Here is a 24,079-nt window from a genome sequence, read left to right as displayed (position 1 = left end):
AGGGGAGGAGGGGGAAGGGGAGGAGGGGAGGAGGGGGAAGGGAGGGGGTGGGGGAGGGGGAGGGGTGGAGGAGGGGGAGGGGTGGGGGAAGAGGTGTGGTGGGCGGGGACGGAGGCTGTGGGCGTGGAGGCTGAGCACCCCTTGCAGCCCCCTCTGCTGCGGCAGAAGGGAAAGTGCGAGTTCTGAGACCGTCCGGAAGGGCAGGTGCTCGCGTGCTGGCGGACGCCTGGCAGTTGCCGTCAGCTGGGACCTTCGGATGGCTGTTGAGTCTGTGGGCGCGGTGCTGCGGCGGGCTCCGTGCCTCTGTCCTGGAGTTCTCATCGCTGTGCTCTAGCTCTCCCCGCTTTCTTCCCGTCCCCCTCTTCTCCCCCCCACCTGATCCCCACCCCCTCCATCCCCGGTCCTTTGACCCTTCTCTCTCCTAACTTAGCGTTTAGCAGCTGTGAGATGATCCCACCATCCTGAGCGTTACCCAACGAGAAAGCAGTGTGGTCACCTTTCCAACCACGTCTCCGGTTGGGCTGTCAGGTGTACCCTAACCCCGCATCCAGCCCAGCACTTGCTGATGCCTTGGTCATAGCTAGATCTGCAACACTACCATCTCACACATTCACGCGAAGACCCTTTTGGCAAGACTTCCTAACGTGGGACAAGCCAAGGGCTGCGGTGGGGTTCCTCCCTCACACAGTAAAATTACTGGTTTTTGAAGCCTTCTTGTGTTCTTCTTTGAAAAGATTTAGCTCCCTCTGAGACAGGACTACTAGGAAAGCTTCTTTAGACTTGGCCATTTGTTTAGGGATCTTGAGGTCAGTCCCTCCATAGTACTGGAGAGTGGGCAATAATTCAGCATGGAACAGTAAGTTTCCTTACTGCCTCTGATAATGTCTTTTTTTTTTTTTTTTTTGTAAACAGTTTTACTGGAAACACTAAGTTTCACCCATACACGATTCAAGATCTTTTTATTACACCTCCCCCACCCCACCCACTTTCATCTCTCTGGAATAAAGTAGATTTTTTTTCCTTCCGAGGCATTTGGAAGGTGTCAAACAAATGACGACTTATTTTTAGAGCAATTTATTTTGCAGCTTATGAATGCTAAAGTACTCGGGGGTGAATTGATGGGTTAACTCAAACTCTGTGTAACAACCGCTCTGACTATTCCACTAAGTCTTAGATTGCCAGGGGTGAGAATCCCAACCTGGGAGTTGGAGCATTTTGTAAATTATTTTTTAAATGGGACATTAATGTGTCACACTATGTATCTCACCTTCTAAAAGTTTTGCCTTTTGAGCTTAAATCATCCCATGCGTAGCCATTCCCTTTCAGGATTGTAGTTGGTAAATTCCATTCTCCTTCTGCTATTAACATGAAGCCTAAAATCGTTTGCCGGTTTTTGATCCCAAGATAGCAGTATAACTAAGAAGTTAATTGGGTAATTGAAATAAAACAAAGACTAAAATCCTCTTAACTGTTAAAACCAAAAAGAACAGATTGACTACTACCTATTATGTTATCTTAAATCTAAAACGAGGACAATTAACTGGTTTCAAACTAAGAAGCTTGTCAGAATACCTGCACGTACCAGTAGTAGGATCATGAATTTGGTGTAACGACTTCTTATCAGATGAATTTTTCTTCCCAATCTTTGTAAGTTATAAAATAATTTACTGATTATTCCCACTGCTTTAAGTTGTCAAGAAGTACAGGCAGTTCTGTCAGGGGTTCCTGAGGGGAATTTCAGAGCACTGCTATATAATCAGGTTGGTGTAGAAATAAGCAAATAATAGAGTCATGAACTTAAGGGCAAAGTTACTCATCTACCCAAAAGTTCTTAATTCATGTTTAAATAAGAGGTGTTAATTAAGTAGGTTCTTTTTAGTTGTTTTTATGTAAAAGTTAACTGGAAAAGAGCATGAAGAATATATTTGCACAATATATGCTTTTTAAAATAAATTGCAATAGCTTAGAAATCCTGGATAGAAAGTAAATTTACTGTCTTCATAAACATGTCCAATATCTCACAATACAACTATTATCAGAGAACACACACACACACACACACACACACACACACACACACACACGCACGCTTTATGTCCTACCTTCCGTTATTTTCCCAGTAGAGGAATAGCTATATGTTTAGAATAGATGTTACCTGCTTCAACTCTCACTGCATGAGTTATGCAAGGTGACTGTATTTTAGGCAGATCATTAAATAGGGAATACTGAGTCCAAGGCACTTACTTTGCCTGGAGGAGGGCTTGATATGTTTCTTTAAATTAGTACTGAGAGTTTGGACTGACCAATGTGTGTCACAGGCCAGTTTGGGAAATAATCTAGGTCACTGAAATCTGAGCAATGGCTGCTAAGGAAATAAATATGGTTGGAAAAAAGAAGTCCACAATAGGAGACTTCCCTGGTGGCGCAGTGGTTAAGACTCCGTGCCTCCAATGCAGGGGGCCCGGGTTGGGAACTAGATCGCACACGCATGCCGCAACTAGGAGTTTGCATGCCACAACTAACTAAGGAGCCCGCCTACCATAACTAAGGCCCAGCGCAATCAAATAAATAAATAAATATTAAAAAAAAAACCAGTCCACACTAAAGATAAATACAAAGGTCGTATCATGGATGTCTCTTCAGATACATAATGTCCAACAGGCAAAGGAAGCCACAGACCCTCAAATATATACAGCTACTCACACATACAAACGTCCACAGCTTGATAGGATTTTGGAAAGCAGAGATTTTAAGAAAAATTGTAACCAGATGTAATTTTATTGGGTACCAGTGTTTGTGGCAAGGACGAAGCAGATGCCCTAGACCTAGTTCTGCGGAGCACATTTAGAAAATCCCACAAACTCGTGGCCCTGAGTGTTTCCTCTTCTGAACTGTCTCCCTCTCTGCCATGAAACTTTGAGATGAAACAAGCAGGGCTTGGTAGAAGTCACTGTCACTTTCTATTTCCTACTTTTTTGGGGTGTCTTCCAGCTCTGCTTTTGCCTTTGACTAAGCTGTTTTAGGTGCCAAAAACATCTGGTGTGCCACTGTTACTCATTTAAATATATGTTATTCTTTTAAAGCTACTTGCTTTACATCTAGGGGCGGTCATGGCTTTGAGAAGTGAGAAAATAGGACGAGGGAGAGGAAAAAAGAGTAAGCATTTTTCACCCCTTCTCCTCCGCCTGCCGACTCATCTTGGGTTCCTGTAGAGCTGGGTGAGCCACAAATGGGCCATAACCTGTGCATTTCTAAACACTGAGCATATGTAAAATGGAGACATCAAATTCAGACTGCATGGCTGGAACACCAAACAGATGTAAGGTCCTTCTCTTTTTAATATGCTTGCCTTCAGCGTGGGATTCCATGTAATATGAGTTGGCCTTGGATTCCATCTAGGAAGCTTCATTACTGAAGTAGCAAAATGAGTTTTGCAGGCAGTAGCACTTCCTGAACCAAAGGATGGCATGTTAGGTAGGCTTCCAAGTATTGACTTGTTGGGAGTGTCGACTGCTTTGTTTTATGCTTGTTTTAATTTATATCCAAGTTAACAAGTGTGAAATCCAATCAGTGATCATCTAAACTTGGTTTTAATGGGAGATCACTTTAGTTGTACCCATATCCAGCCTGTTCTCATCTTAGGCAGCCTCCCTGAGAACATCCGTTCAAACGATGCACTGCTTTCAGAAGGTGCTAAAGCTAATTCTATAGTTCACATTTCCCACGCGGAGCCACTCCTTTAAAAATGTTCAAACCCAGTCTTCCATGTTTTAGCAACACAAACACTGAGGACTTTTGTGAAGTGTTTTTATATATATTGTAACAAGGACAACAACCAAAGTTTTTGCTCCTTTGTACATTTTGGCATGATAACTCACTCAATTGACTCATAAGCTTTCTCTAAATACGTAGATGCCTCAAAATGGAAGCATTTATTCAAGATAGGTTCTTATGCTTTATGGGGAAACAGTTGGGATGTTTGAACAGTATACTTGAAGCTCCTCTACTAAGTTTTAAATGAGACATTGCATCATGTCTATATTCTTAATAAAACCTTTGAGCCCAACTTAGTACCACCTCCAGGAGGGACAGTGGGCCAGGGAAATACCTGCTGACACGTCTGTCTGCCTGGTGCCATAGTCTGTGTGGTGTTTCTTAGGGTTTTAGATTGTGTACCGTGTACTACATTTAGTTGTAAGAGTTGAACTTGAGCACAGAACGGCAGGGAATTGTCTGAGGGCGACTTCTCAGTTCCTCCATATGCCTCCAGAGATGCACTAACTTTTTTTTTTTTTGCTATTCTGCTTTTGAAGGACCAAGTATGTCTTGATGTTTTCCCTGTATATTTCTCTAGTTGGTACAAACTAATTTTCTGCTTTGGCCAGAAGTAAAAGGTGGGATGATGAAGGGAAGAGGAGTTGAAAGGAATTCTTAGGGCTTTCCTAAACATGAAAGCAAAAAAGGAGGCACGGTGCAGACATGTTTTACAGGGAACACTGAAGTTTTTGTTTATCTAACCTACTAACACCATCGAAGAAAGTCACCTAACAATTGTTTAGCACTGTTGCCTTTATCACTGTCCCCTGACAAAGTCTCAGGTTTTCAATACATTTGTATTAAATTAACTAATGGTGAAAAATAGGGTTCTCTGAGAAAGTTAACTGTGGGACTGCAACTGCCACTGTCATACAATTTACTTGGTCAAGTTCACTTAACGCCTACTCCTTTCCAGCAGTGCCAACCAAGAATGTGGCTTCTAAATGGTAAAACCAAGAAGGAAAAAAAAAGCTGTTAGCGGCCTTCTTTCTCTTTATGCTCCACGCCAGGGCATCCTGAAACATGGTTTGCAAACATTCCCTGGGCTCAGGCCTTCCTCAAACACAGGAGCGCATTCACCCCTTCTGGCCCGCTCAGCCTTTAAATAACAAGTGTTAGGGCACCATTTGGTTCCCTCTGCAAGAGCCCCCCTTCATTTTCTTTTCTGATCTTTAATGTTCTCCAAAAGAAAGGCATTCCGAAAAACAGTGGAGTGAATTTGAATTGTTTCTCTCTTCCTGTCTGAACTCCTTTCTGTGAAGATGGTCACTGGGGTCATCCGATATGGCAGGTTTCCGTTCTAGAGGGGACAGCACCTAAACAGCCTCGAGTTTCACTTGCTTTGAAAGGAAGGTGCCCCCTCCCTTCCTATTTTGTTCTTTTCCGTTTTAAAGCAGTCATCTGCAAACTTGGTGGCGCCCTGCTTTCCCAAAACCACACTCAGCTACTCAGCGGCCGCCCTCCGGAGCCACCGTCAAAGGCGGACGCACGACTGGGGCAGAGACCCGCTTGCCAGAGCAGCGAGCGGGACGTGGACTGTTTTCTGCTCGCCGCGAGCCGGCCACCTCTGCGGGTCGGATCTGCTTCCAGGAGTCGGGCCCCTCGGGGATCTGGCCGAAGCCGGGCTCGGAGTCTGCATAATGGAGCCCCGAAGAGAGGAGGCACGCAGGCGACGCGTGGCCTTGCTCCGCTGTGACCCGCGGCCAGAACTCCCGGCACCGGCCACCCCGCGCTCCACGCTTCGGGGCGTCTGGGGCCCTGCGGCGCAATGCGGCGGGAGCGGCCCGTCCGAGCCGCCGTAGCGCGGGAGGTTTCCGTTGCCACAGGGATGACCTCTGACCCTGGAGCGTCTCTGGGGGTTTGGAGGCCGGCGCAGCCGTTGCTATGGAAACCACGTGGCCGGAAGCCGCGGGGTTGGCTAGACGGGGTGCGCGGGCAGCGCCGGCGGTTGACGCGGCGCACCTTGGCGGGACCGGGGTTGGCGACCCCGCGCGCGCCCCAGTGCGTCCCCGGGCCGAAGGGCGGCGGAAGAGTTTGGTTCCAGCCCACAGGTGGCCGCCTCCCCGCGACGCACTGCAGGGTTTAGAGGAAAAGGGACTGGGCGGGAGGAAGGAGCTAGCTAGGTGGCGGATGCGCCCAAGTTCTGGACTGGGAGAGCATGAGCCCAGCCCGCACTAGCTACTGGGAGGCCGAGGAGGGCTCCTGAAGTTCTCTGGGCCTCAGCTTCTTCGACTGCAGTGCAAGGGCATTGATTAGAATAATCTCACGTCGGCCCCCGCTCTCATGTTCCAAGCGTCTTGTAACTTTCCACCGGATCCGGATTCTGAATGAACTTTTCCCTCTTCCGTGTATCTCTCCTGGACTATGTTGAGTATATTTAAGTTGTAGTTTAAACCCGAGGCTATCAGAGATCGAAGGTCACCTGCGGGCTCATGGCCGACCTTTTAGAGGTGTGGCACCTCCTTCCCGGTGCAGAGGTGACTCTTCCAAGAGCCGGTTTTGAGTGGTAAGGAAAGCACAGTTCACAGCTTTGAGCCCTGGAAGAAGACAAGCGTTGTATTTTACTGGTGACACCACCAAGAGCTCTTCATGCATTTTACAGAGTTGTGTGGTTGGTGCTGAAACAGATGGCATGCTTTTGTTGTATTCCCCAGATGTCTTTTCCTGCAGTCTAAACATTTTTTGGAGAGCGACTCGACCTACCTTGGCTTGTTTTTCCTTCTGTTATCTTGGACTGTTGGGAAGAATCACAAGCTTTTTCACATCTGAAAACACACACACACAACTTCACTGTATATTTAGAAGTTGAAAAAGACTATTTTGAGGGTATGATAAGGCAGGCTCACTAGTTTATAAAGGAACAGCTAGATCCACATTGTGTTTCGGCGGATGGAGTAGGTTAAGGTTACCTGCTCAGATGGCTTTACACTTTTTAAAGACTTTTTGTTGGCCTAGTTTCCAAATAGTCTTTTTACCTTTTTTTGTTCCTCTTATGATAAGAATTACCTCCCTGAAGTTTGCTTTTCAAAGAACTGGCCATCAGTTCCTCAAGAAGACTGGGTAGAATATTTACATCTCAAGGCACAGGGAAAGAAAGTAAGTGCCTCCAAGAAGGACTTTTGTTTCCTAAATCCAGAATTTTACAATATGTGCCAGCATAGGGGAAGTTTTGGGATTGGTATAAAGGATAGATGGGCTTTGAATTGCTTCAGTAGCTGCATTTCTGTTCTTACAAAGACTCAGTTCCTGAGACAGGGATAGTTGTTTTTAATTCTTCAAAGAATTGAGTTGCAACCTTTATGACATCAAAGGGCTGATCACCCATCCAACTACATTATCTTCTGTTTGCACCTTTAGATCTGGGAGAAGGTCTTCAACTAAGATGGAAATAAAAAGATTTCTGTGTTCTAGATTTAGAACTTTTTGTTTTGGAAGGTCTTTCCTTCTGGGTATACATAGATTCACTTAGCTTAGGGGAGGAGGCCTCAAAAAATGTTCCTGTCAGGCTCTGAATATCAGCTTCCAGTCTGGCCAACTTCTCACAGTAGAGCTACTTAAAAAAAAAGTTTTTTTGTTTTTTTGTTTTGTTTTCAAATATCTTGTCAGGTTTCAGCCGAGACAAACAGTAAATATTCCTGGCAGTACTGAACAACCTGTTGGACTCAAGAGGTGTCCCCAAAGAATGTGCAAAAGATCCTACCCTCCCAAGATCCAGAGCCACATCCAAAGGTAGCCAAAGAAAGACTTAGCTCCCCTGAGCGCTGGCAACGATCAGTAGGACACTAGCTGCAAGTGGAGTGCAGTCCACACTTCTGTCCGGCCGTATTTTGAGGGCCCTCAGCCTGATGGTTCCCAGGCCAAGTTCTCAAGACCCAAAATGAGACAAACAAGAAGGCAATAGCTGTCCCTGGGGAGAAAGGATCCACAACCAGTGCATCTTGGAAAGGAGGGAACAGCGTGAGATTTTCCCTTCCTCTCTCAACTGGGCACTACAGACAGAGATGCAGGAGAGCTGACTCTGGTAAGAATTCTCTGGCATCTGCCAGTTTTCTTAGGCTCCAGAGCAAGTGGGGTTTAAAGTAGAGGGTAGCTCTGGCATCTACCTGAATTTGGCAAGGTTTTTGACTGATTTTAACTTGAGTTTCCTATTGGCTGCTTAAGAGAATAACTGGTAGTGGTTTACTGGTTTCCTGGCGAATCCCTTGGAGTCCCATGAACTCTGAGAGGGGTGCATTTGGGGGCCACCCTTCAGGGGTAGGTGTGGGCGCATCTGTACTGTCACCAATTTGTTTATGGTCCTGTAGTTTCTTCAGAGTGGAAAGGCAATTCAGATAGAGGACGAACAGGCTGTGAGGACTGCGGTGACGGATAGGGGGAGTAGTAGAAGTCACTACTTAGAGTCTTCTGCTTTAGGTGCCTCCTTGTCCTTCATTTTTCATTAGCCATTTGCAGTGAATCTTTCAGTAAAGCTGTTTTGGAATCTTGAAGCCTTTTGGTCAGCTTTACCCTTTAGATAATCATTATGGCAACAGTGTGGAAAATATCTTTGTGTGGAGCGGGCTTGAAGGTAAGAAAGGCCACAGAGGAAGTGGTGAGGTCAAAAGTAAGGCAGTGACAGGGGCTGGAGAGGAAGTGGAGTCCCTCTATCTCAGTGGCCAGTTTGAATTTGGGAAGGGAAAAGAGGGAGGTGTCTAGGAAGTTCTGACCACAGGGTTTTGACTTGGACCCTTCCTTTTGGTGCTGAGCCACTGACCATTCGCCAGCAGACCACTCCTGTCTCCTCAAAGCACGAAGCAAAAACTTGCCTCTCTCCAGACTGTTTGTATTCGAGGGGCTGTGGTAACTTTTAATAGCAAGTAGAAAACTTTGACACATTTCTCCTTCTAGATCGTAATTTAAATAGGCAGTTCTACGAGAATTGCTCTGGGATAAAGGGTTCATTTTCTTGACTCCAAACCTGAAAGTCCTTAGGGATAAAAAAAATGCCTTACAATAAAGATAAGTCAAACGTTTTTTGTTTTTTTTTTTTTAAATGATATACAGTTCTTTGTTGATAGTCGATGATTTGTGTGCAATACTTTGTTCCATTTGAGGAGTCAAATAATACAATTAAAAGCCAATTTTTCAGATTATTCAGGTCTGGCAAGGAAAGAGAAGGAAGTGTGAACTTTACTGAATTTACATATGTAAGTTTGTGCACCTGCTTCTTGGGTAGCAATGGATGTAGTTGTAATTAAAATGCCTTTTAACCCCTGTAACATTTTGTTGTCTGCGCAATTACAGTGGATCACTGAAGCGTGTGGTAGCTAGCCTCTTCTGTAATGCTGCCTCTTACTTAGATAAAGTGTAGTTTGGGACGGATTGTAATCTCTATTCTTTCCACTTCCTGTGCGGAGCACGTGGCATACTACTGTCGTACTTTAAAAAAAGAAGGAATGTGAAAATAAGAAGGCTTAAAGACTAAAACATTTGTAGGGTTTCTGTTTTTTTCTTAAACAGCCACTTATTTCAGAGTCTGAAACTCATGTTTTTTGGTTGTGTTTCTGTTGTACCCCAGGTGTTATTGCTTGTAAGCAAAGAAAGGGCTCTGTTTGCTTGGAGGCCTGAGTCACTTTCTGAATTAAACACTCAGCAGTTACCATTATTCTGCCGCAACATTTTCGTAATTATTTTTTCTTTTACATGTAAACTTTCCACTCATATGCCAATTAAGTGACATAAAATTCCTCGTACATCAGATATATAATAATAGATATAAAATATTGGAAATAATAGAATGGATACTAAATGTTAGAAATATTTTAATGGTACAGTAACAAATTAAAAAATAAATAAATTGGAAAAAGATAGAAAGTTGAGGGATCATGATTGTTTATTGTTTATCTTTCCTAATTATATTTCCTTTTAAAATCTTGGGAATCATCGTAAAGGACACAGTGCTCAGGTGGTTCTGGTCCATCTGTGGCACACGTGCCTTTTCAGGGGGACGTGAACCCCTGACGTGCGTGCTAAAGGTGGAGTGTGGCCTGATCTGCAGAGCTGTGGAGTCCGGCTACTCTGTTTTCCATCACTGAGGGTTGCCCCCCTTTGTCCCGCTCTCCTTGTCTTTGTACTGTCATACTCGAGATTTTGTCCTTTCACGTCTTTCCTTTAGTTGTGTCTTTCGAAAGGTTTGTCATCAATTTAACTCTTCAGGCAACGCTGGGATTAGTATCCAACTGGCTTTTCAACTTTTACGTGTATTACATTCGGGGAAAAAGGCAAAAAATGCTCACAATACAGTTGTGAGACAGTAAATGGGACACATCTGTCTGAACTAGAGACACTTACCCAAAGTAGCATTTACCTGACATAATTTTTTTCTTTCTGTGCTTCAAACAACATGTTAAAAAAACTGTGATGTGGATCTGTTGCTTTAATAGGTTATATAATTAAATAATTTGGGGATATTATTATAATTATTCTACCTAATAGTCCCACTAATGAATGCCTTTAAACTTACTAGATTTTAAAAGACTTATTGCTCTTCTACTTGAACAGAAATATCCGGAATTATTCTGAATCCTGTATTAGTATTTATGCTCTAAGTAATAATAAAAAAACTAGCTTTATAGGATGCTTTCTATGTACTAGATACTTTATCTGTATTACCTAATTTAGTCCTCAAAAACCATATGTAGGAGCTTTTCTTATATTTATCTGAAAAAGGATGATGACCAGGCATGAAGAGGTTAAGGAATTTGCCTGATGGCACCCAGCCAGTGGTTGAAACCCAAGCAGTCTTTCTCCAGAGACATCCTCTTAAATTCCTGTATTGCAGCTACCGCCCTAAAGACTGTGTTCAAAACGTATATGTGAAAGTGGCTGGTGTTGTCTCAGTGTTTCTGTGAATCATTATATCCTGAAACTAAAGGGAAATGCAACATATTCAGTGTCTGCAACATGTTCAGATATTTAGAATTTGTAATGCTTTTTTATTGAGTGTAATTTACATACATTAAAATGCACAGCTCTTAACCGTAGAGTTTGATGTCTTTTGACTATTGTGTGTATCCTTGTGCCAGACACCGCATTTAAGATATAGAGTATTCGCATCACCCAGAAACCTCATTCTCAGTTCGGTTCAGTTCCCACCCGTGGCTTCTGTGAGAGGCAGCCACCGTTCTGCTCTCTGACTTTACCTTAGCCTGTACGAGAGCCTCAGATCATCAGATCCTGGAGTCCTCACGTCCTTGAGTTTGCCCTTTTCACTCCACACGTTGTTGTTTTTGAGATCCACCTATACCATCACACGTGAGATGTGTAGACTTCCATGCGGTAACTTCTGTTTTCTTTTGTAAACTACAAACTCCTAATTGAATACACCCACTTTTAGTTAACATTCAAGAGTTGCCTGAAACTACAAAGGGTTCGCAAGCCGACCCGGCCCAGTTACAGAGATGCTGGCTGAGGACGGAGGCTCCTGGGTCAGAGATAAAGGACTGGATCACTCAGGGCACAACAGGCGCCACGTTCTTGTTTCCCTTGTCCTAACGTCTCCCAGGGGCAGTGCTGAGTAGCCGAGGTGGATGCCAGCACACGATGGATTTGTGTCACAGCTGAGGACCTCTGAGTTTAGGAAATCCCCCTTCTTTTAAGGACCGTCTTTCAAAACTGCCCAACCTTTGCCCAGCAGGGAGCCATGGTCTTTATTATCCTGGGGTGGGTGGGGGGGAAATCGCCCTCTAACCTGGAAGCACTATCTTTTAGAGTGCAAGGTTGTCTGCAATGCAGATATCCTCGTGAAGATAGTCTGAGTCAGAAGCTCTTAGGAGGTAGAGCAGAAATCCCACGGATAAGTTGTTCTTTAAATCTGTTTCTGCACAGCAACCTTTTCTTCCCTTTCTGGTTTCTTCAGGACTGTCATTCTTGTTGTTCCAAAGATGCACTTAACATAGAGAAAAATTTATTTGGAAATTATCTAGAAAATGATCCTGAGGTTTTGAGAAGACAGACAATATACAATCTATACAATAAACCTATTAGTATTTATTAAGTAACTATTTGTGGTAAGTTCCATGTTAGTTACTGGGAGAGATTGAAAACATTCCATAAGGATTTGGTCTCTGGCCCCAAAGTACTTAAGCTCAGTGTACAAGAGAACACCAGTCATGAGAGAGTCTTGAACGATGGAAGGCCGCGGGACGACTGTCGGAGACCCATCAAAGATGAGCCGGGAAGAAAGGGAAATCTTGTCGAGAAGTGTGACCTGAGCTGACTTTTGAAAGCGTGTTTCATTTGGCAGGAGATCTAAGTATATTCTTGGCAACCGGAGCAACGTGAGTGGAAGTCAAAGGCTGAAAGGTTCATGGCTGGGGATTTGGGGAATGTTAATGGAATCTTATGTTGGGGGATTAGAGGAATCATAATTTGGAGTCCAAAAGCCTGGTAGAGGAGTTAGACTGGATGTGGTAAAAATTAGTGAACTAGAGAATGTTTCTGGAGTGGGAAGACAGAACAACTTTGTTTGTAGCACCTAAGGTACTTGGGGCAGCAGTTAATTTCCCAGTAAGATGATGTTTTCTAGTGAAACATCGCTGGACTGAAAGTGTCACAGGCTATTTGGCTACAGGGAAATCTCCAGCAGTTTGAACCACAGTTTCTTACACGAGAATCCTGATAAACTGCTCTGGCGCTAGCAGCAGATCTATGTTTGAGTAACCCTTGATGACCGTTGCTTAGTGGAGAGATGCGTTAAGGAACAATTTGCTAAAAGCACAACTTTTGGAAATGGATTTTGATTTTCTGCTCCTTTCTGTTATAAAATTTGAATTGTGTTTTAGGGGGTCAATATCTATTTCTCGGTTATCTTAACACTTAAGAATGCCACACAATTTATAAAATAATATTTTAAGGAATATCACTTGTTAAAACAAGAGCACTTATTCAATTCTCAATGGCCATTTAAACTTTACAAATACATAACTAGTAATGCTTTATAAGCAGCAGTTTCCATTTTTTTGATTTAGAACTGGGATCCTTGTTAGAGATCCTAGTTTATAAGTTTATAAAATGCACATTTATAGGGTCACAAGCATAATTCATACAAGTAAGGGAAGGGATTCATTTTAGGTGGTGATAACAGTTGTAGACACCCTGTGCTGGGAGCAAATTAACAGCATAAACCTGAATTCTGTCATTTCAGTGGGTAGTGAGTGAGTGATTTAACAACTTTTTGGGGGGTGCCAATTAGTGTAAAAGCAATAGACAGCCGCACAATGCAAAAGGTCTGAATGCTACAGAGTTAAGTAAAGGGTCTGAATGTTGTTGCATTAACATAGTTTTGGATAAAAAATTAAAATGTGCATCTAAAGATGCCACAGTCCAAGTTGCGTCATACGGATTGCCACAGCTATACATACACTTGCTTACTCAGTGTCTTGGTGACCGCTAATATTTGTGAGAGCCTTCAGGAAAGGAAATTAGGGTCATTCAGCTCGCTCAGTGCATCTTCATCTTGCTCCCTTACTTTTATTACTCAAAGCAGAAGGAGGAGTTACCTCTGTGAATCTTGGTAACAGTTTTTTGCCTAACTATGCTTTTGCTTTCACTGTTACAATTTTAACATAAGACGGATCTTTGACTCTTTCTTGTATTCTTTTAAATTTATAATTGGTAGAAATACTTTTAAGTATTGTTGTATATATATATTTTTTTCGTGATGTCTGATCTTATTTATTTGTTACTCTTAGAACATCTCATTTTTGACTGGACTCGGACTTAGAAGTAGAAGCTCTCAGAGGGGACAGCCTCCGTCTCTTGGCAGTCTGTTCCTGGTGTTTTTCTTTGTCCTCCTTCATTCTCTTGGCCAAAAGTTTAGCATATTCTGCAGCCTCTTCTTTATTTTTCTTAGTACACTGTTTCTTCAGAGCAATACGCCAACGTTTGCGTTGCAGAACGCGTGGAGTAACAAGACGCTGAATCTTGGGTGCTTTGGTCCTAGGTTTCTTACGTTCTTTGTTTAGGGGCTTTCTCACAACATACTGGTGGACATCCTGTTCCTTAGAGAGATTGAAAACTTTGTGGATTCTGCTAGCTCTTTTGGGCCCCAGGCGACGAGGCACAGTAGTATCCGTGAGCCCAGGAATATCCTTCTCCCCTTTTTTTTATGATGACCAAACTGAGAATGCTCAGATTGGCCTCCACAATGCAACCCTGTACAGATTTGCGCTTTCTTTCTCCAGTCCTCCTTGGTCTGTAACAGGAATGCCCCTTACTCAGTAGCAGGCGGACTCATCCATGGGTCAAGACACCCTGCTTCATGGGGAAACCCTGTTTGTCATTTCCACCACTGATTCGGACCGCGTAACCCTTCCATTCTTCACCCAGAGCGTCAGCAGTAACTTCTGTGGCCGTACGCTTCTCAGAAAAGGTACGAATGAAGGCTTCTCCTTCATTCATGCCAACATACACCTCCCGTTCCATTACACAGAAACTTCACTCATTTTCCAGTTCCTTGAACTGAAAAACACCCTCGGGTCCATGTGTGTAGGTTATCACCAGCATAACTTTTTATACCAAAATAATGAAATCATAGTAAATTAGAATAAGGAGACCTACCACAAATACATTCTTACTTTAAAGGTCATGGCCCAGCGCCACTGCAGCCTCACGGGCTGTAATGAGCGCTAACAAGCGATACGGTTCAACGTGTCTGTGACGGTGTCTACTTCTGAGACCACCGCTTAGTGCATTGCGTCTCTTGGAACAGTGTTCCACCTACCTGGCCACATCAACCAGTGTTAAGTTTAACTAGCACCATCCTTGTTAGAGGTCAGCTCAAACATGAAGAAACAATAGCCAAGGCAAAGGCCTTTCATGTGGCAGCTTCATGAGTTAGGACTAATCCTAGGTACACATAATGATTCTACTGTTGTCTCTCTGGTCACAGCAGGGGCCTAGATACAGTCCAAGGAAGGAAGTCTCTTCCTCTGTGTTAAGCACTGAGCCCCACGGGGTCTATCAGGGAAACCTTTCTGCTGTGTCAGTTCCTTTTATCAAGTGATGTAAAACTTGGGAACTTGTCTCAGTAAACGCCATTAGATTAAAAAAAAAGAAATAAAATTAGATGCTGAGATCTGCAGCATAGGATGGAATGGCTGAACAGTAAGGTGTGTCTCCTTTCGATATCAGGCTTATTAGTCAGGCAACTTGGCGTTGGACTTTGTGGATTGGTACAGTCTAACTAGCACTTTAAACTTCTCTCAAATAAGTAGGCCATTTAGGCAACTTAGAAGTTAGTTTTGTTACCTCCAAATATATGGTATCTTAGTCTTTCTAGGCGGAGTAGAGGGGATTTGGAAGGTTAGATAAAGGTGGAAGAGTTGCTGGGCACGGTCGGTCCTGGGGCTGAGGAAGCGATATTGACAGAGATGGACGGGGCAGACTCATCCACCCTCCTTCCCCGTTTCTCTCCCATTTCGTTTTCCCTTTGCCACTGCCAGTTATGTCAGGAGATTCTGCTTGTTGGACCAAATGAGGGACGGATTTGGGCTGGAGTATTCCAAACAGAATGAAGAGTCCATAGCTGTCCTTAGATAGCATTTCATGATAAATGGGGTACATTTCTTTTTAACATCTTTATTCGAGTATAGTTGCTTTACAGTGGTGTGTTAGTTTCTGCTTTATAACAAAGTGGATCAGCTGTACATATACATATATCCCCATATCTCCTCCCTCTTGCGTCTCCCTCCCACCCTCCCTATCCCACCCCTCTAGGTGGTCACAAAGCACCGAGCTTACGTCCCTGTGCTATGCGGCTGCTTCCCACTAGCTATCCACCCTGCGTTTGGTAGTGTATATATGTCCATGCCACTCTCTCACTTTGTCCCAGCTTACCCTTCCCCCTCCCCGTGTCCTCAAGTCCATTCTCTATGCCTGCATCTTTATTGCTGTCCTGCCCCTAGGTTTTTCAGAACCATTTTTTTTTTTTTTTTTAGATTCCATATATATGTGTTAGCATACGGTATTTGTTTTTCTCTTTCTGACTTACTTCACTCTGTATGACAGACTCTATGGGTACATTTTTAAGTTGCAAAATACAGTGAAGGTAGCAACAACTGTAAAATAGGTTATGACTGGAAATTGGTTTATTTTCCCACAAAACCGACTAGCAATACCCTTGGGGTCTTTGTGCATTTTTTGTACTTTTAAATTTGTTTACTTGGCTCTCAGTGGGCATACTTATCTTTTTTGTGTGTGTAAATTTATTTATTTTTAATTTTTGGCTGCATTGGGTCTTCGTTGCTGCGCGTGGGCTTTCTCTAGCTGCAGCGAGCAGGGGCTACTTTTCGTTGCGGTGCGCGGGCTTCTCTTTGCAGTGGCTTCTCTTGTTGCGGAGCACGGGCTCGAGATGCGCGGGCTTCAGTAGTTGTGGCGCGTGGGCTCAGTAGTTGCGGCTGGTGGGCTCTAGAGCACCAGCTCAGTACTTTTGGCGCTTGGGCTTAGTTGCCCCGTGGCATGTGGGATCTTCCCGGACCAGGGCTTGAACCCGTGTCCCCTGCATTGGCAGGTGGATTCTTAACCACTGCACCACCAGGGAAGTCCCTGGGTATACTTATTTAATGAATAATGCCTACTTTTACCGTAGTTTAGCCTATAAGCACTTAAAAAAATTAATATCCTTATAAAACTTATAAGCACTTTAAGGAAATTAATACCATTGTGAAAATAAAACACTACAGATATAGGGAATGAGCAATTTTTATATATTTATCTCTGATTAAAATATTGCTCTGACTCTTCTTACCTATGTTTATCTATGTTCAAAGCACGGGCATTTCAGTAATATACTGACAATATGATACTGTATTTACATATAATTTGTTTGCTTAGCTTTAACGTTAATGCCCTGAAGCTCACAATTCACTGTGAGATACACACTTTACTTTTATTGATATTTAAATTTACTCTGGTTCACCTCTTAAATATCTCATGCAAAACTTAAACATTCCTTGATATGAATGTCATCTAAAGTTGTAAGAGAACAACCCCTCCTGTTATATCTTACTGTGCTTTGTTAAAAAAAAAAAATCACCCTATTCTCCAGTAAAGTCCTGTCACTGTAAATGTGCAGAGGCTTTCCTACAGCAGGTGGACGTTCTCAGGGTCAATCATACGTGGAAAGGTTCAGACATGAACTTGAACCCTGAAAGTGGGAGTTAACTGTATAGGAAAAGAAACTTCATGCTCTCCGTAATACTTCTCTTGGGTTTGGATATTAGGTTGCTCGATGTAATTAGGCATTTTTGGCAGGTTGGATGCTGAGTAGGGAGGCATCCATGTACTGAACTCCAAGCTGAAAACAGGTAAACTGTATGCTAGATTATCCAGTTCCGTGATATTCTGTGTTGATTTCCTTTGTGTGATATCCAAATATTTAATTACCTTACATTTAAGTATTGCAGCCCTGCCTTGGCTGTGCACTAGAGAATTAAGAGAAGGGCCCTTCACCTTTACTTGAACCAGAGTATTAAACTCAGAGCAGTGCCAATATTCCCTCTCTTGTAGCCGTCATTAGTGAGATACCCAGAGGGGAGATACAGCTCAGGAGACATAGCTAAGGCTCTAAAAGGCCTGGCTTGAAAACTTTGGAAGATCTCGGTTTTATTATCTTAAGGGATATAATACATTTTTCCTTCAAAGCTAAATTTCTTGTTCTCTGATATCAAAAAAATGTTTTATTTTTAATTACATTGCCAGGGAAGAGTGCAGTTATGAGATGATTTTTACTTCACCTTCCTAACTTGTTTATTTGGACCCCCAAACTTTAAGAACAGGTGGAATTGTTAACAGCATGTTAGCATGCTGGCGTTCTTTTGCCTTAATCTATATGCACATTTAACATCCAGAAACATATAGTAAATTTTTGCCCATTGAATTCTCTGTGCATGTGTGTGTGTGTGCATATGCATATGTGTGTATATATCTCCACATTATGTAGGTGTACATGTGATATACAAATGAATCAGACATAGGCATATCTCTTTGCCATTCCCTTATTCTCTGGTGTGAAACATACTTCCAGATGCCTTGTGGGTTTGCTGAATGAATGCCTTCAGAATAAGTTTGATTTACTTGAAAATAATATTTTTCTTAATGTCGTTAATTTAGATATCTCCAATCTAAACTGGGGAGTAGAGCTCTGAGTACAAATAACCACTTTAATAGAGGTTTTTGATGATATTATTATAGTGTTAAAAAATGAAACATTTAAAAATCTGGATTTTGATTTGCCTGGGTATTTCCCTTTAATAGGAAGCATAGAAAAACCTCAGTTTTTTATGTCCTCCTCCATATTATAGAAGGATCTTCTGGTACAAGTCCAAGTCAGATGATTTTATCTTCTTTTGGCTTGCGCTGGCCAAGGTGTCCCCAGCCCTATTGATTGAGATGGCTAGTTCTGTGACCCCTGTCTAAAGACCACTCAGTGCCTCTGTGTTCTTATTGTCTTCCTTTGACAACTCCTGTTAGATAGGTGTATATTTTAAAACTAATTTTGGTTGCTGTTATGTATTTTTTTTTACTGACAAGGACAGCAGTGTGTGTGCAAACTTTGGAGTTAGATAAAGATTGGAATCGTAGCTGTAATTTCTCTGTACCTCAGAGTTGTTTTTGTTTGTTAGCTTATTTTGTTTTGGGTAGTAGAGGGAGAATACTTCCCTTATGTGTTTGTAGTGACTAAAGGAGAATATATAAATAAAGCACCTAACAAAATACCCACCACATGGACATTTATTTATTTATCAGTTCCTTCCACCCCATTTCCTTTTCAGAAACAATTTTAATTTCTTTCCTACGTTTTCCAGTGGGTGACCTATGCTAAAATTATTATTTTTTGTTAATTAATATAATATTTTAAAGTTTTATCTATAGTTAATACTACAGGATACGTAAATGAATTCTTAAAAAGTGTCCAAGTAAAGGTTGAACGAAGACAGATTTAGAGGCCCAGTAAGATCCATGTTCTTGCTGAGCCTCCTTTTGTACTTTATGGGCCTAACCAGGTCTTTACTCACAAGCCTTCAGGGCCTAAAGGAGCCTGAAACATTTTGTATTTTGCCCAGAGTGGGACTGGCTGCAAACAGACACTTTTGGAGTTCATATATTTTTCTTGAGCTAAAGAACATTGTCAAATATCTGTGATAGATATTTCAGTATCTGCCTTTCCTGTGTATCTTACAGAGTTGAGTCTTAGTCATCTGTATATACCAAAATGAGTATTTTAAAATATTTTATATGCTTTTCTAATAGGTATAGTTTATTTTTTATTGTTATCTTTCTTAATTGCTTATACCTAACAATAATTCCCTAAAAAATTTTGAGGTAACTTTTGTGGGTTGTTCCCATTCTGAGGCTTTTTACCTTAGTTATAAATGAATGAAACATATTTTAAAGCAACCTCTCCTATCATTGTTCTGCTAAGAGTGACTGCCCAACTTTTTTTTTTAACTTCTTTGGATTTAAGAATCTCATTTGTAGTTTTGAACTCTTTATTTTGCTCCTGAGCTTTCATTTCATTTCACTACCCATCCCCCCACCATTGTGTATTTAAGTCTTAGTTTTGCTACTGGACATGCTGCTTACACCATGAAAACTATAAATAGCTTGTCCTGCCAATTTTGTATTATCTGTGAAAATTGTAGCCCCTTTCTTTGTTCCTACCTGACTACTTTAGGCTCTGTCATTCATTTATTTTCTTTAGGAGTAAAAATAACCTAATATTTAAAGTCTAGCTTGAATTTGCCTCTTTCAGGGGCCTTGTAGGAAACGCTCTGCTTGTAAATGAGAATCCCGTCTTAGTGGTTGGGAGAGAGGTTGGACCCCATGCACATACTTCCCACTCCAGGACTCAGGTGACAGGGGCTGTTTCTAAGACCTGGAGCCACTGGGCTTGTGATGGCTACTTATTACTTGGGAGTGACAACAAAAAACAGACTTCTCTTTTTCTTGGGAATACCACTGGACAACACAAAATTTCAACGTGCTGGGAAAATATGGTTTAGAGAACCTAGCAAGTGAAAATGACCTGATTCAAAATGTCAATCAACTACTAATTATTTAACTGGTTTCCTATTGAATATTTAATATGATACGAGGAGCAACGAAATTTCACTAAAAGTTACTTTGTGCTTCCTTTAGTGTTTACTTACTTTATTTATTTAGAATTATATGGTAATGGGAGTTCTTTCCAGAAGACGCTGTGCAGGAGGAAAATACATCTTTAAGAGCACTGTAGACTGTAGGCAGTTGTAGCTACTCCTCGGAAGAGAGGCCTGGGCCACATAAAGACAGGCTGGCGTCATCAGTGTGTGGCTGGTAACTGAAAACTTAGGAATGAATGAAGGACGGAGGAGAGAAAGAGGGAAAGGAGAAGACAACCTAGAACAGGGTCCTTACAGACTCCAATGCTGCATAAAATAATAAGCCAGCCAGGCATTTTTATTGACGGCAGAACCAGCTGACTTATTGCTTAGAATTAGCAAATCAATGTGAAAAATGGACTCTAGATACTATAGCTTCTGAATTAATAGTTTTTTTCTTTTCCGTAGGGTTTGAACTCAATAAAGAAAGAAGATTCATTAGGGCACACTGTTCCTTTGGTTACGATTTTTTTGTTTTACGTGTATAGTTTTCAGTCTGTTGCTGATCTTTTTAAGGAGCAGGATTGAAAAAGGAAAGCAGAGGCCTTTTATTGATACTTTATTTGCTGAGTTGAGGTTGGGTTTTCTTAAACTAAGAAGTGGTTATCTTGTATGGAACGGAATTCAGGTGAATATTTTTCATTACTGGAATTTGGAGGACAGTCTTAAAATAGAAACTACAGTTTATACTTCCAAATATAGCTTCCCATATAAACAGTCTTATCATCTGAAGGTCGGGTCTTTAATTTGCTTCATTTAGAAGGTAGACTTTATGTGATGGATTTAACTTGATTTTTTAAAATTGATAAAACCTTGCTTAGTCTTATACATCATTATCATTAAAGAATTACAATTCGTGTCAAAGAGCTGACTTTCCAGTCATTAGTATACTCCAAAGTCTTATCCCTTTAGCTAAAACATTTTATTATCTGTATTGCATTGTCTGCTGGCTCTGATTTGATCACAGCTGTGACTGGTTCTCTGTGCTGGAATTAGGGATACGGAGCACAGCTTCCTCCCGTCTCCTGCCCAGCATCTGCCTCTAGATTGATCCTGGGTCTAGCGGTGAAGATTAACCAAAACCACATGTGGATATGGATTTCACTTGGGTGGTGTGACTGTGGTAGCAGAGGTATTATTTTTCATCAGAGTGAGTGACCTTTCCTAGCATTCTCTGCATTTCCAGTTCTGCTGGGTATGGTCAGCTGAAATGACTGGCCAGTAGTTACGATATATTTATTTAGTCCAAGTCTTCCTTTAACTACAGCTCTGGTACATTGTTCTGCCTGCCTAGACTCTCGTGTGTGGAAGTTTACTTTTCTGCAATAGAATTCAGCCAATGTCTGTTAATTGACATTCTCTCATATCTCACGTGTTCTTTATACTGTGGGATCAGCATGTTTCACTAGCTAGCTGGCTATTTTTATGCAATTGTTTCAAGTTATTGGGAATTTAAACTGCATAAACTACCAATAGATCTGTGTTACTTTAGAAGATTTCACTGTGGCCCTTGATTTAAAAAACCTCTAGAAGGTTTTGCATAACAAAATCCCTTTCAGTAAATGTTTAGGGAGGTGAAAGAGTCTGACACACCTGCTTGTTGATATACCTGAAGTCTGACCTACAGCTTTAAAATTTTACTTTGATATTTATTCTCCTTCAATAAAATACATAAGGTATGGATTTTGCACTGATAAGAAAATACTTCTGCCTGCATTACCCCTCCTTCACAACTGGACATCATCTCTTAAATGAACTGTCGTGTACTTAAACTTCAAACATACTTACCTTATTTTTGTATTACAGCCATTTGTGTCTATTAAATTGTAAATTCCGGTAAGATCTGAGACTCCAGTGAGATCAGTAACTCATTATTTAATGTTCAGTACCTGGAGGAGTGTCGTGCGGATAGTGGATCCTCAGAAGATGCTTAATAATTGACTTGATTGAATTATTCATATTTAATATCTCTTCAATGTGTAATCTAGAGAAGATAGGATACTATAAGGAGGAGGTGTAAATAATTGTAGCACCCTCTTTGTATTTGGAAACTACACGCAGGAAACAATATTACTGAAGCAGTTTATTCCGAATTTGCACGTCCAAAGAAACTTCAGGTCTAATCTAGTACTATGTTGTAGCATGGGTCATGCTACAGTCAGACTTAGACTGTCAGGGTTGGAAGGGTCCTGATATGTCACCTGTCTCAACCTTCCATCCAGAGCTTGAGTCCCTTCTGTAGCAGGGAGGTCAACCTTGGCCACCTATTTGAGTGGCTTGAGGAGCTTCAAAAACCCAGTGTTCAAGTTTTGCCTCAGTCCAGTTTTATATGCATCTCCATGGGTGGGACCTGGGCATCAGTCTTTTTAAAAACTCCTTAGGTTAGGGGTCCCCAGGCCCCGGGGACCTGGGCCGCACGGCAGGAGGTGAGCGGCGGGCAAGCGGGGCGAGCGAGCGAAGCGTCATCTGCCCTTCCCCAGCGCTCGCATCACCGCCTGAGCTGTCTCCACCCCCACCCCGGCCCACGGGAAAACTGTCTTCCCCAAAACTGGTCCCCGGTGCCAGAAAGGTTGGAGGCCGCCGCCTTAGACGATTCCAGTGTGCAGCGGTCAAGGTTCAGAGCCATTGTTCTCTAAAATCTCCACCAGACATTTTCCCAGCCTGATTGAACTCCCCTGGAGATGCGCACCTCACTACCAGACTTAATCTTAGGTTTATTCCATTTATTCAAATAGTGACCTAACTATGCGTGCTTAAGTTATATACTAGTTCAACTACATAACATAAATCAAGCTTCCCAATTCAATGCTCAACTATCGATAAACAGCACTGAAGAGAGGGTGACATTTGAATTATCTTCTTTGAAGTAGTACTGCAGCACTTTTGAATGACTTCCAAAAAGCGGATCATAAACATCACTTCAGTCATTTTCAAATTTTACTTTAGCAGTAATCAAGTTACTTGGTGTGACTCAGATGAACATTCTGCTCTGTCTTGGAGTGTCATGATCATTTCAATTTCTTGTACCTGGGGAAACAGAGAAGAAAGGGACAGATTATTTTTGTATTTACCTGCCCATACCCGTTAGGTAGACCCTTTTGGAAATGTACTAGCTTCTTAGGAGAGTAATATGCCATCTAGGAAACTTCAAATATACTGAAAGGGGAATGGCGAGGGTTTGGTTTTGTAAAGCTCTTTGATTTTAGAGAAGAATTTTTAGAGAAAGCTGTATGTGACCCCACATAGATACCTACACACCTGCATTCTTGCTTAGGAACTTATCTATCCTGAGACTACTTACCTGTATATCAACTCATTGGAGTGCTTTTGCATTTCCTTTACTCCTTTAGAAGGATCTAGGCACTAAAAGTCAGTATACAGCACGATTGTTAAATACTCAGCTAGCTGTGAGTCAGGCAAACCTGGGTTCGAGTCTCCTCCCCACCTCTCCTCACTGTAAGGCCTAGGGCAAAAATTATTATTTAATCTCAGTTTATTTGTAAAGTAGAGATAATGACACATATCTGGTTGGGATGTTGTGAGGATTAGTATTAATAATGCATATAAAATCTCATAATAGCCCCTGGGTTATAGGAAATGCTCATGAACTTAAATTTTTTTATACCACTTATTGAGGAATGATTGACGTGTAAAAGAACCGTACATATTTAATGTATATAACTGATGAGTTTAATGTATACAACTGATGAGTTTAATGTATACAACTGATGAGTTTGTATACAGTTGTATACAACTGTACGTGTTTAATGTATACATATTTAATGGTGTTATCACCACCATCAAGGCCACAGAATATCCATTGCTTCCCAAAGTTTCCTCTCATCCCTAGTAGTATTATTATTATTGTTATTGGTAGGAACACCTAACATAAAATCTATCTTCTTAGAAAATTTTAAGTATATAATAGAGTATTGCTAGCTATAAGCATATGCTGTATAGCAGGTCTCCAGAACTTGTTTATATTGCATAACTGGAACTTTGTGCACTGTGACATTTACCTCCCTATTTCCACCTCTCCTCAGTCCCTGGCCATCACCATTCTATTCTCTGCTTCTATGGGT

At 41.9% G+C, this 24,079-nt stretch overlaps 1 protein-coding gene and 1 pseudogene across 3 annotated transcripts in view; one reads left to right on the top strand and one right to left on the bottom strand.

Annotated features, from left to right (window-relative positions):
- FGF14 (fibroblast growth factor 14) overlaps window positions 1–24,079 on the top strand; it is a 662,452-nt gene that overhangs the window by 1,832 nt on the left and 636,541 nt on the right. The window contains exon 1 of one of the 3 annotated variants that reach the window (XM_028497736.2): window positions 7,708–7,837. The exons of the other annotated variants lie outside the window; for them this stretch is intronic. The gene's annotated coding sequence lies outside the window, so the exon portion shown is untranslated. Of the gene's footprint in view, window positions 1–7,707; window positions 7,838–24,079 lie in introns of those variants that run through there. 3 annotated transcript variants of the gene reach the window in all.
- LOC102980155 (40S ribosomal protein S6-like) lies at window positions 13,536–14,280 on the bottom strand (annotated as a pseudogene).

Source organism: Physeter macrocephalus, chromosome 13 (assembly GCF_002837175.3).
Source record: "Physeter macrocephalus isolate SW-GA chromosome 13, ASM283717v5, whole genome shotgun sequence".
NCBI lineage: Eukaryota > Metazoa > Chordata > Mammalia > Artiodactyla > Physeteridae > Physeter > Physeter macrocephalus.
Note: the sequence above shows the minus strand (reverse complement) of the source record. Positions and strands in the feature narration are given on the sequence as shown.